Below are 10,949 nucleotides of genomic sequence, written 5' to 3'. Positions count from 1 at the left end.
CATTGTGTACTTACTTGCCCTCTTGCCCTCTCTGATAAGTGCATGTGCCCTGTAACAAATTTTAAAATAATAATAATAAACATAAATAATTCTTTACAAAAGCAGATTGCCCAAAATCTCAAGAGGAGAATGGAGGAGAAGGGATTGCAGAGTGGCCATCCCCCCAAAGGTGATTTCTCACTTTCCCTCTCACCGTCTCTCTCTGGAAAGCACAGGCACCCTATAGCAAACTTTTTAAATAAACAAAGTGATGAGGTGATTTGTTTTCTTTTAAAAATAACAAACAAATTGCACTGAGCAGTTGCACAGATGTCTCTTTGCACCCATGTAAGACTATGTTTCTAGAACAGGTAAGAAAAGGGGAATGTCTCTGTAGAGTTGGGAATATTTTAACTTGATTTGTGTAGACCGAGCAGATCCCTCCAGACATTACTGGCCACTCCTGTAGACACTGGGAGCCGCTGCTGGTCAGCTGGCCCTAAGGCTCAGGATAGGGGTTTCTTACCTCCTTGGGGCCCTTAGGTTTTCTGAGGGTCTGACCAACACTAAGAACGTGACCCTCCACTTCTGTCTGCCAGATGTGCCCTGTAGATCAAGCCACGGGCCCTGCCTGGTGTCAGCCACCAGCTTATAGAGTATTTGGATCACGAAATGTGAGTATCTAGGAGAGAAGTTCTCTCAAAGAAAGCCCACCACCCACTGACACTACAAGCCAGAAAGGAGTTCGTTTCTCAAAAGAGCTGTCCCCTAGGAGTCAAGAGTTTGAATATTCTAGATACTTTGTTTCTGGAAAAAGTATAGCCTAGAATGGCCATCATTGGTTTCTGGGAAATGCTATCTTACCTTACGGAAGCAAAATAGATTCCAACTCAACCCGATCACAGCTAAAGTGGGCTCTCGCCAGCCCTGTCCTCAAAGGAGGGCCACCGGGAGGGCCTGTTGGAATCTGAGCCTGGGAGGCCAGGCAGCACCCCAGTCTATCCTTCCCTTACAGAAGCAATGTCTCAGCAGGTGCCTCTGGGCAAGAGGGAGCCTTCGACCTTTCACATCCCAAGCAAAGTTCTCTCCGAACCCTCCCACCAGGAGGGCCTTGGTGTTCCTAGCACTGCCTCCCTGCATTTCAAAGCAAGGGACTAGGCCTAGAAAGGGACAGAGGTCTGCCCAAGACTTCTCCACCCACCCCCAGCTTCTTCTCACATGACTCCTCTCACAAGGCCCAAACCAGGAACAGCCAGCGGCAGAAATAAAGTCGAGGCACAGTCTCTGGGGCAAGGCACAAAGTGACATCATAAAAAAGGCACCAACAAGGGGATCCTGGTTCAGAGTAAGGACAAGCCACTTCGATATTTACAGTGGGGCAGGGGCAGAACCCGTGGCATCAGACTATCAAGAGGTCACCCCAGCCCACAGTCCCCATTTGAACTCTTCTGCTTGTGATGACTTTGGGTGACTACAAAACTGAATCCATCAGTCAGTCACCTATCGGTCCTCCAGAACAAGCCCCGGCCCCATCCCCTTGGCCACCCTCCTAGTCCAAGCCCCTCTTCTCTCTCCTGGAGGACCTGAACCGTTCTCCCTGCTTTCTCTCTTGTTCCCTGAGAGGCCCCTCTCTACAGAGTGACCAGAAAGGTCTTTCCTTGAAAAATAAATCATACAAAGTGCTCCCTTGCCTAAAAACTTCCATTGTCCTTAGAAAAAGTTCAACTCTAGCACAGCCTAGAAGGACCCACGAGCTCTCACCCCTGCCTTCCTCCCACCCTCTCCTCTACCCCAGCCTCCACCGCCACCCCCAGCTGTCTGCTAGGCTTCGTGCTCTTCCTTCAACAAGCCAAGCTCATCCCTGACTCGGGTCTGTCCTCAGAAACAGGACCTGAGAGGAGGTTGAAATGAAAGCATTCGTTAGGGAAGAATTCCCCTGGAAAGTCAGTAGGGAAGCCGGCAAAGCGTCGGGAAGGGGAGGGGGCTAAGGGGCTAATTGCTATCTAGCCAAGTCCCACAGAGAAGGCCGTGACTGTACCACTAGGGGAGTCCTGGAGACAGTGCTGGTCACTCCTGGGGGTCATCCCTACCAGGAGCCGGGGGCTGGTGGATGAATACCCCACACCCCTCTATCATCAGCTAAGGGCTGCTGCCAAGGGGGATGAAAACTCCCAGGTACTTACCGCTCTCTCTGGAGGGACAGTGATTCCAGCAGTCTGGGAACAGTCCAACAACTGAGTGGCAGGTGTGAGTGACCAGGAGAGAGGCGTGCACAAGCAGAACAGCAACAGGGCCTCCGTCCCTGCTTTTTCCTCTACGTTCCCCAGGACCCTGTCCTTCCTTTCATCAGGTAAGCACTTTAATGTCACTGGCTTCAGCCACCTAAAATCACCTTCCCGCCCACATCACTCTTCATCACCTACGCTGCTTCAGCTCTCTTGGCGGCCCAAGCTACATCTGAAATGGTCCTGTCTGCTTCTGTCGCCTGTGTGCTGCCAGTGCTTCCTACTAGACTGGAAGGTGGAGGACAGGCCTGGCTTGCCCAATCCCGTACCCCCCGCACTCTGCACAGGGCATGCTTTGGGCTCTGGGTGAGCGCCCCCAGCATATGTTGGGGCAATTTGCCTACCTGTCCATTTCTCAGTATTTCACACACTCTGTATAGCACTTATTACTCTACGTTCCTCACAACTCATTGAACCAGCATAACCCAGCTGGGTAGGCACTGTTACACTCACGTTCTGTGTTACAAAACTGAGACTCAGAGGTTAAACAACTCGCTCCATGTCACTCAGCTAGTAAGGTGTGGAAAGGGCGTCAAGTCGAGGCCAAGTGGCTCTGAAGGCTCTACATTGTTTGTTTAGAGAGATTTTTTTGCTCTAGGGTGCATGAACTCAGCATAGAAACAAAGAGGGAAAGCAAGAAACAACCCCCCAGTGGGGATGTCCATGCTGCGAGCCCTTCTCTTTTCTCCTCCTGGGATTTTGGACCTGCACACAGACACACCTCCTGGCATGAGTTTCAAGGCTCTGGATCCAGGACTCGAACTGCAGTTGGTCACGTGGGAGTTCAGTGCCTTAACCTCCCAGCTGCCCCCTGGAGGCTGTACTCTGAATTAAACCACTGCCGTCTCTGCTGATCTACAGTGAGGTAAGTACCATTACCCTACACTGTCTTCCAAGAGTTTCCCTGAGTTTTCCACACCCCAGGACCGGTGATGAGTGGAGCTAGGATTCCACTCTAAAATCATTCCCCTGCCATGAGCAGGTCCAACAGAAAGCCCGAGTGGACTCCGTCTTCCCTGTTCCTCTGGCTCCTACTGCATGCTCTCGGTCCTCTCCATTGGCCCCTGGTGATCATTTCTAGCCCAGTACCCAGGGAGGAGGGAGACGCTGTCCGCGACTGAGGAAGGTTCTCACCCACCCTCCTCCCACACACCTCTCAGGCCTTTGGTTGGACGGGGATGCTAATGTGATCCAGGCATTGCGCACCCAAAACCCTCACTGCAGCACGTCCAGCTGCCCCTGTCCGGCAGTAAAACAAAACTCTCAAAAAGAAGCATTCCAAACAGAGTCACTAATTGTTAAGAGAGAGAGAGAGAGTGTGTGTGTGTGTGTCTGTGTGTGTGTGTGTGTGTGTTCTGGAAGGGGCAAGAGGGGCTAGAGGGCCATACCCACAAGTAGATGAGTCAGTGAGGGGCTGTCCTACCCTTAATCTGGAACCCCCACACACACACCATCCAGAAAGAGACCTCATTAACATTACCAGAGTCCCGAGGGTACAGTACAGCCTACCGTGTCACCCGCCAGCAAGTCAGCTCCCCAAGGAAGACCTTCCAATCAGCAAAGTGATTCCTGCCACACCGTATTCACCCTGCCCATCCCCTCGGCCTTGGTATGAACGCACGTGTCCCTGCCCCACCCAGCGAGTTCACCCCTCAGCTCAGCTTGCCGACAATTACGGCAATTCCTAGGTACTCAGCACCCTCTAATTAGTGTTACTCACTGATTATCTGAGGCTATTGATACTGGCTTTAATTGGTAATTATAATTCTCACATAAAGTATTTAATAAGCACTCATAACACAAAAATTATGATTAAGGGGAAAACAGTTTTCTTAGATTTTCGCTTTGGTCCCCTAAAGACTCAGCAGGGTTTATTCCAGGCAGGAGTAAAAGCAGTAGATACAATTGCCCACCAAAGGTGGTAGGAAACCCAGAGTCACTGGCCCCCACTCCTTCTCTAAAACACTCAACATCTTCAAAACATGGGCTAAGGCCACAGACAAGTGATTCACGAAAGCAGAAATACAACCAGCAACAACTCTGTTGGAAAATCTTCAGCCTCACTGGCAATCGAGAAACACACATTTAAATCAGAGACTGTCCCTTCTATTAAGTCGGCCAAGATTGCTTTCATGACTTCAACTCTGCTGCTGAGCCACCACAGCCTTGTCTGCCAGCTTCTTCCCCCTTCTAGAACACACACCCTTCTATAAGGAATCACTGCTCCACCGCGGTGAGATTCATATCAGCTAGGAACTGGAGCTGCCATCTTCTTTCTGTCCATCACCTCAAGCGACGGCAAAGGCAGGAAGAGACCGCTGACCTAAGGTCGGCCCCTCACAGAGCCCCACCGTGGCGCGTCCTCTGAGTATCAGAGACAGGCCCAAGACGAGTTATTTCCCTGTGATCTTTCTATCTGGGATCAGAAAACACAGCTCCCGTACCTACTGAAAGTCCACAAAGCTGGGAAATGCAGGCCGGGAAAGCCAGCAGCGGCCATGTTGGATTAAACTCTCTGTGACACTTAGACACGGGCTTGTCCATCCTGAGACCAGGAATAATGTCCAGCTGGCTGGTGTTTCTGTCATACACAATGGCAAATGGGCACCCAGGCCACAGCCCTCAGGCCCCCCTGCCCATTGTTCTCAGAAAAGATGGTAACTGCCTGAGTTTTCGTCCCACGCCCCATCACGAGGACCACCTACGCAGCCCAGGGTGAGCTGCGGGTCAGGCCCTCACGTACCTCCGTGGGAGGGAAAAGGACCCGGTGCTGCACCTCCCCCCGGCCGGAACTCCTTCTGCAGTGTTCCAACGTCAGCTCTCAATGCCCTCGCCATGGCCACGCCCTTCCCCGACACACATGTGCACACACAGACCACAGAATTAGATTTTTTTAAGAGCGTTTTACCACAGGGCATGCACGCTATGGTCAGTAAGAATTAGACTTGCTAATACTTATGACTAACCTGACCACATAAGAAGTCACTTGCTGGAGAGAGACAGAGATAGTGAGAGGTAAAGTGAGAAATCACCCCCTCGGGGGATGGTCACACGGTAACCCCTTCTCATTTGTTCTCCTCCTGGGATCTTGGGCATGCACACACATGCACCTTGCATGTATTTCAAGCCACTGGGTCCAGGACTTGAACCACAGTCAGCCATGTGGGAGTCCAGTGACATAACCACTGTACCATCTGCTGGTTCCAAAATTAGATATTGTGGCGTGATTTCCAAACTTCTAGAAACGCCTTTCAGGTGGTAAAACCCACACACAACTCCTGAATGCTCCTAGATTTGGAACCCCCACCACCACCCCGCAGCCTTCCCAGAGCTCTCTCCTCTTCCAAGATGCCTTCCCTGCCTTTGAACAGTCAGCCTCCACAAAGGGATGCAATCTGTTATGGGACTTCTAAATGTGGACATAATTCAAAGCAGACAAACAGGCTCCTGCTCGTTAGAGGCCAGAAAGGCTGCTTTAATAAATAAATAGGAATAATTGCAATCGTACCCAAGGACAGTCCTAGTTTAATGCCAATTATCCCAGCGTAATTATTAATAACACCCTCTTTCACTGTCAAAGGCATCCTGGTCCAGGCAATCAATTGGCCTTATCTATGTGTAAATTTATAAGCGACCTGGCCCCGGCCCCATGGACAGGCACCCTCCCGTGTCCTCTTGCTTCCTCATCACAGCAGACTCTCTTGCCTGGTGCTAGCTCCTGGAAATATGTTTTAAATTCTCCTTTTACTGTATGTGAAATGCCTAAGAAGTAAAATCCAAGTTCTTGAGGCCAACAGGTGGTGTGGTGGCAAGGCACTGGACTCCCACATGGCTCACCATGGTTCAAGTCTTGGATCTGATGGCTTGCTTTCTCACTTTCTCTCTTTCTCTCTCACTCTGTGTGTGTGTGTGTGTGTGTGTCTGGTCAAATTAAAAACAATAATAATAAATAAAAAATTTTGAGAGTTTTTGTTTTGTTTTGTTTGCTATAGGGTGCATGCGTTCATCAGAAAGACAGACAGAGAAACAGAAAGCAAGAACTCACCCCCCAGGGGAGATGACCACACTGTCATTCCTTCTCTTCTATTCTCTTCTCGGGATCTTGGGCACACACACACATGTGCCCGGCGTAGTTTAAGCCACTGGGTCCGGAACTAGAATCACGGTCGACTATGTGAGAGTCCAGCAACATAGCCATTACGCTAATTGCTGGTCCCATAAATAAAATTAAATAGGATAATTCTTTTTAGAAGAGAATCCAAGTCTTTCTCACTCATCAGCTCACACAGCGGCAGCACTATGTGTGCCCTGCCCTGCCTCTGTGCCGTGCTCCCTCGTCCTTTCTAGCACGCAAACATCCTGAAGTGGCCTAGAGATCTCTCTCTGCAGACTGGACCTCAGTTCAAAGGAAGTTATAATGGTTTGACCGATGTTCAAATCCAGGAGAAAACGAAACTGCCTCCACAGGGCGGCTTTTCCAGGGCTGTAGGCCGTAGCCACGCCTTCCCACTGCTTCTGCCCCCGTCTGCCCATTCCGGGAAGGTGGGCTCACACTCAGGACTTAGGGAAGTTCCTGCTGTGCATGTGACTTCTCTGCACTGCAGTCAGATTGCCTGGGTTCCAACCCTGCCTTCTCCACTCACTAGACCCATGGCCCTGGGCAGGTCACTCGTCGCCTCTAGTCCCAGCTGCACGATCTGCTGGGTCAGGAGGTTAAACGGGAGAACGCGGACATGGCACTCGGCCTGGTGCTTTGCACCATGAGAAGCTTTAGGTAAATTCATGTCAGCTATTGCCATTAATAATATTAAGTCGTTTAACAAGTTGTGGTGGGGACCAGCAGATGGCATAATGATGACGTCAGTGGAATCCCACACAGTTGATCGTGGGTCGAGTTCTAGACCCAGCGGCTTAAAAGTTACGCTGGGCGTGAGTGCAGGCAGGCCCAAAATCCTGAGAGGAGAAGGGAGGAGAAGAGACTGTGGACTGACCATCCCCTAGGGGGTGATGTCTCACTTTCTCTGTCTCTCTGGTGAGCGCACACACTCTATAGCAAAAATCTCTCAAAAAAAAAAAAAGTCATGACATATTTTTTCTATATTTTTTATGCAAAAATGTGTCATGACTTTTCTGTCAACCCAATAGGAGTAATGATCCAACAATGCAAGCTTCCTGTAGATAGGTACGCTCCACCCTCGTGATGAATGGCTTCCGCATTTGAAAAGCTGACTTGCTAATACTTATGACTAACCTGACCACATAAGTCTATTGTATAGATAAATAAACTGAGGTCAGGAAGACCAAATGCCTGACACCAAACCCCACCCCTCAGAAACCAAGCAGAGGGGCCAGCGAGTGGAGTGGTGGTCAAGGCTCTGGACTCCCATATGACTGGCCATGGCTTGAGCTCTGAATTCAGTGGCTTAAAAATCATGCCCAAAATCCTGAGAGGGAAAATGGAGGGCAAGGGATTGCAATGGGGTCCTTCCTTCCTGGGAGGTGATTTCTTACTTTCCCTCTCTCTGTCTCTCTCCACTGAACATGTGCCCCATGGCAAAAACTTAAACACACACACACACACACACACAAGCAGAGCTAAAGGACCCATCTCTCTATCCTGGGGAAAACGCAACTCTTTGAGGAATACTGGTCAGAGAATTCACTTTATATCAGTGATGCGAAAAAGGCATCATTTTTATCCCCATTCTACAGCTGAGTAAGCTGAGAGCTGCAGAGGATAAGTAATTTCTTCAAATGACACACCACTTATGAGTAGCAGAGTGGGGTAGGATGTGTCGAAACCCTAAACCTGTGATAGCAATGCGTAAGTCATATCGCCGCTTTCTCCACTCCCTAGCAGCAAAGCGGAAAGCAGCAGGACTCCTTGAAATGGTGACTTTGGGGGAGAAAGGACAGAGGCCCCAAGGAGATAGAGCCACAGGGGTGGTGACAACCCAGCCCACAAGGAACATATTTCTGCTCCTCTGACGTCAGGAAGGAGAAGACCTGTTCCCAGCACAGGGTGCACCGACCACCTGCTCGGCCTCCCTTCCCGCCCTCAGCCCCGCAAGCACACTCCATCTTGCAAACTGTACTCAGCTCCCCGAGGACATGCTGCTGGGGCCAGCACGTGCTGTACTCACTGCCATTGTGCCCTGTTCATGCTCATGGCTGCTTGTGACTGTGCTCCAAGGGACAGAAGAAAGGACTCCAGGTAGAAACAGCTTGATTCAAAAGACATGGGATAAGCACGGGTGACCCGCCACAGGGAAGGAGAGCCTAGATTTCTCCTCACCTGCCCCCTAGACTGAGCACCCACAGGTGCAGCTCAGTGCCCACACGGGCAAGAGGAGGAAGAAAGAGTCTGCTTCCAGAAGCATGGTACAGTGTCCAGGGAAGAATGAGAAACATTTGTGGGACCCTGAGTGAAAAATAAGATTAAAGGCAAAGTGGTATGGCTCAGAGAAGGTCCAGGTTCTTTCAGAGACAGAAACTAGGGCTATGTCAGGACCAGCATGTTTGCTAGAGCTTGATGGAGAAAGGCAACGTGGTGGTTTATAAGAAAGGGCACGATATCGGTCCCTTCTCCCAGATGCCCATGGCCACGGCTGCATCCAGACCAGGTGAGTTTGGCAGTTGCCAGCCGACTGAGACAGGTCTGAACTGCTGTGGGGCAGGAGGCAGGGCAAGCAAGACAACTCTGGGGGATTTAAGGACTCTCGAGTTACCAGGCCCCTAACCACTCACTCTGATGTTTGGGCTTGCAGCCACCTGCCTCAGGTCAGGAAAGCCAGACAATTCACCCACCTGGACCCTCAGCAGGCCCTCTGTGCTCCAAGAGCCCCAGGATTCTTCTCCACCCAAACGAGCCCAGTCCTGGTTTTCTAAACTGCCCAGTGGCCTTTTACTCCCCCAGTGCTCACCGCAAAGCAGGTCATCTGTACTTTACAGCCTCCCTTGGGCAAGGCCTGCATCCCAGGCCATCCCACTTTTCTGAAATAGGAAGCGAGGGATGTTTTCTATTTTAATGGCCACTGTTAAATGTTTCATGGGCAAAAACTATGGCCAGATCACTTTATAATCATTCTTCGGCCTCCTGCATAATTGATGTCCCTTATGCACTTTTCATGATCTAATTTATCTACCTTCTAAAATATTTTGTAAGACCTGAGTCCCATCTGTAATGATCTATGTCCTGTTACAAAGTCCACTACAGGATACTCTATCCGAGCGCGTCTGTGTGTGTAAACTAAGCTGCACTGGATGGAGGCCGGACTGCGTGCAGGCAGGGATGTAGGCCTGATGGACCAAAGCAAACCTCACCTGAGCTGGGAGACCATACTGAGGGTAAGGCCAGGGGGAGCTCCCCAGATAGGCCAGCCTGGAGAGAGAAAGGTGGTGATTGGGGGAGCAGCTATAGAGGAGCACCTGTGCCCCATCCAGTGCCCAAAACAACAAAAGCAAAGGCAGTCCCCACCCTATTGGGCGGCTATGTGCCAAGTATCATGCTAGCACTTCCAGATAATATCTCACTGACTCCTCACTCATGAGCTAGGGACTATCACCATGCCCACTTCTCAGGCAAGAACACTGAGGTCTGGCCAAGGAAGTAACTTGCTTGAGGCCGCATCGTTAGTGAGAGTGCTGGTTCAAACCTGAGCAGTCTGACCCAGAGCCCAGGCTCCTAATCTCTGTACCACTCAAAACTTCCAGGTGAGGGACCAGCAGTTAGTGTAATGGCTATGTTGCTGAATTCCCATGTAGTCGACCACAGTTCAAGTCCCAGACCCGGTGGCTTAAAATCAGCCAGGCAAGTGTGCATATGTGCCCAAGATCCCGAGAGGAGAATGGAGGAGAAGGGATTGTGGCGTGGCCATCCCCCCTGGGGGATGATTTCTCACTTTTGGTCTCTCTGTCTCTCTCTGTCTTTCTGGAGAGCACACAGGCCCTATAGCAAAAACCTCTATAAAATAATAATAATTAAAAAAAAAACTTCCAAGTGAGTCTGGTATCTAAAATGTCTATGTCCCATGAACCTAGAAACTCTTGTTTCTAAAAGCAATCATCAAGCCTTTTAGGGAAGAGTTGACAGATTCAGTTAAATTTGAATTTCAGATAAACAAAGCCATCATCTTCCGATGTTTACCCGAAATTCAAATTTCACTAGGTCTCCTCTGTTTTACCTGGCAATGCTGTGGTGGGGCATGTACCCCGTGCCTCAGCCTGTGCTACTGTCTGGCGTGACAGAGACTACCCTCAGCTCCTAGCAGGCTGACCAGGGCCAACGAGATGGACACTACGGGCGTGGGCCATAGCAGCACAGAGATGCTTGGTAAAACGGACCCACAGGGGAAGGTTCCGCTTCCCACGGCGGGCTAGGAGCAGTCACAAAGCATGCTTGGCTTCTGTTTCCTGGGCTGGAAGACTCGCCCCGCCGACACGTGACTCTGACCATTCCCGGCCCACTGCCAGGATCACGTGAGCACCACAGTCCCAGCACGTCCTCCCCGCGTGGGGCACGTGGTAAGCCTGGGGCGGGTGAGGAGGCTCTGGTCCCTGGCAAGTTCCATTCACACTGGCAGCCGATGGGCCCAGCCGCGCCCCCACCCCGCAGTGTCGAAACTGCCCTCCTCCAGCCCCGCCAGCACTGAGTCCGTCTAGGTGACACTCCGGTGGCACTTCCCG

General features: G+C 50.8%; 1 long non-coding RNA gene across 2 annotated transcripts in view; it reads left to right on the top strand.

Moving 5' to 3' along the window:
- Positions 1-10,949, top strand: part of LOC102486723 (uncharacterized) — a 15,550-nt gene that overhangs the window by 2,511 nt on the left and 2,090 nt on the right. The window contains exons 3-4 of one of the 2 annotated variants that reach the window (XR_337136.1): positions 579-653; positions 2,183-2,329. This is a non-coding gene — a long non-coding RNA (uncharacterized LOC102486723). Of the gene's footprint in view, positions 1-578; positions 654-2,154; positions 2,330-10,949 lie in introns of both variants that reach the window. The other variant, XR_337135.1, reaches the window with a different exon arrangement.

Source organism: Tupaia chinensis, unplaced genomic scaffold (assembly GCF_000334495.1).
Source record: "Tupaia chinensis unplaced genomic scaffold, TupChi_1.0 Scaffold144346_1, whole genome shotgun sequence".
Lineage (NCBI taxonomy): Eukaryota > Metazoa > Chordata > Mammalia > Scandentia > Tupaiidae > Tupaia > Tupaia belangeri.
This window is presented reverse-complemented; position numbering and strand designations above follow the sequence as displayed.